The sequence below is a fragment of the Petromyzon marinus genome, unplaced genomic scaffold (genome assembly GCF_048934315.1).
Source record: "Petromyzon marinus isolate PM22_M1 ecotype Great Lakes invasive population unplaced genomic scaffold, UKy_Petmar_22M1.pri1.0 PM_G_Scaffold_92, whole genome shotgun sequence".
In the NCBI taxonomy this organism is placed as follows: domain Eukaryota; kingdom Metazoa; phylum Chordata; class Hyperoartia; order Petromyzontiformes; family Petromyzontidae; genus Petromyzon; species Petromyzon marinus.
In genome coordinates, this window is record NW_027423049.1 from 527501 (window position 1) to 530000 (window position 2500).

Sequence of the window (2500 nt, forward strand, 5' to 3'; positions counted from 1 at the left end):
ACAGAAATCCCTCGGAATGGGAAAACGGGTCATTTTCGTGTCGCCACATTGCATGCGAACCGCATGAAACTTCCAGAGGCATTTGCAGCAGAAATGCATGTGCAGTCAAAAAATTGAATATTTTTCACGGATAGACCCCGTGAAACGCTAGAAATTGGCGGGGATGTGTCTCTTGTGGCTCACGGGGCTGTTAGGGTGGCACAGAAATCCCTCGGAATGGGAAAAAACGGGTCATTTTCGTGTCGCCACATTGCATGCGAACCGCATGAAACTTCCAGAGGCATTTGCAGCAGGAATGCATGTGCACTCAAAAAATGTGATATTTTTCACGGAGAGACCCCGTGAAACGCTAGAAGTGGGCGGGGATGTCTCTCTTGTGGCTCACGGGGCTGTTAGGGTGGCACAGAAATCCCTCGGAATGGGAAAACGGGTCATTTTCGTGTCGCCACATTGCATACGAACCGCATGAAACTTCCAGAGGCATTTGCAGCAGGAATGCATGTGCACTCAAAAAAGTGAATATTTCTCACGGATAGACCCCGTGATACGCTAGAAATTGGCGGGGATGTCTCTCTTGTGGCTCACGGGGCTGTTAGGGTGGCACAGAAATCCCTCGGAATGGGAAAACGGGTCATTTTCGTGTCGCCACATTGCATGCGAACCGCATGCAACTTCCAGAGGCATTTGCAGCAGAAATGCATGTGCAGTCAAAAAAAAATTGATATTTTTCACGGATAGACCCCGTGAAACGCTAGAAATTGGCGGGGATGTGTCTCTTGTGGCTCACGGGGCTGTTCGGGTCGCACAGAAATCCCTGGGAATGGGAAAACGGGTCATTTTCGTGTTGCCACATTGCGTACGAACCGCATGAAACTTCCAGAGGCATTTGCAGCAGGAATGCATGTGCACTCAAAAACTTCTATATGTTTCACGGATAGACCCCGTGAAACGCTAGAAATTGGCGGGGATGTGTCTCTTGTGGCTCACGGGGCTGTTAGGGTGGCACAGAACTCCCTCGGAATGGGAAAAGGGGTCATTTTCGTGTTGCCACATTGCATAGGAACGCCATGAAACTTCCAGAGGCATTTGCAGCAGAAAGGCACGTGCACTCAAAAATTTTAATATTTTTCACGCATAGACCCCGTCAAACGCTAGAAGTTGGCGGGGATGTCTCTCTTGTGGCTCACGGGGCTGTTAGGGTCGCACAGAAATGCCTCGGAATGGGAAAACGGGTCATTTTTGTGTGGCCACATTGCATAGGAACGGCATGAAACTTCCAGAGGCATTTGCAGCAGGAATGCATGTGCACTCAAAAACGTCTATATTTTTCACGGATAGACCCCGTGAAACGCTATAAATTGGCGGGGATGTCTCTCTTGTGGCTCACGGGCGCTGTTAGTTAGGGTCGCACAGAAATCCCTCGGAATGGGAAAAGGGGTCATTTTCGTGTTGCCACATTGCGTACGAACGGCATGAAACTTCCAGAGGCATCTGCAGCAGAAATGCATGTGCACTCAAAAACGTCTATATTTTTCACGGATAGACCCCGTGAAACGCTAGAAATTGGCGGGGATGTGTCTCTTGTGGCTCACGGGGCTGTTAGGGTCGCACAGAAATCCCTCGGAATGGGAAAACGGGTCATTTTCGTGTTGCCACAATTGGCATACGAACGGCATGAAACTTCCAGAGGCATTTGCAGCAGAAATGCATGTGCACTCAAAAACGTGAATATTTTTTCACGGATAGACCCCGTCAAACGCTCGAATTTGGCGGGGATGTTTCTCTTGTGGGTCACGGGGCTGTTCGGCTCGCACAGAACTCCCTTGGTCCACCTGATTCGTGCATACAGGCAGCAACTAAAACTCTGTAAACCTGCTGTGAGGACATCTAAACAGTGGACCAGTGAGGCTGTGGAAGATTTGCGGGCGTGCTTAGACTGTACTGACTGGGATATGTTCACGACTGCTACCAATGGTCTGGATGAACTCACAGAGGCTGTGTACATCAGCTTCTGTGAGGACTGCTGTATCCCAACACGTACCAGGGTGAACTTTAACAACAACAAGCCCTGGTTCTCAGCAAAGCTCAAAAGGTTGAGGTTGGAGAAGGAGGAAGCGTTTAGGAGTGGGGATAGAGACAGATTCAAGGAGTCGAAGAACAGGTTTAGCAAAGCGGTGAGAGAGGCTAAACGACTGTACTCAGAGACACTAAAACACCAGTTCTCTACTAACGACGCTGCTTCTGTCTGCCAAAGGGCTCAGGCGCACATCACCAACTACAAACCCAGAGCGCCCCACACCACTAACGACTCCCGCCTAGCCAACGACCTGAACGAGTTCTACCGTAGATTTGAAAGACAATTGGACTGTCCTGAACCACCCCTTCCCACCCAAGAGGCCCCATCCCCCACCCATACTACAGAAACGACTCTCTCCTTTCAGGAGGGAGAAGTTAATGGGCTTTTCAAGAGGCAGAATCCACTCAAAGCAGCCGGGCCGGA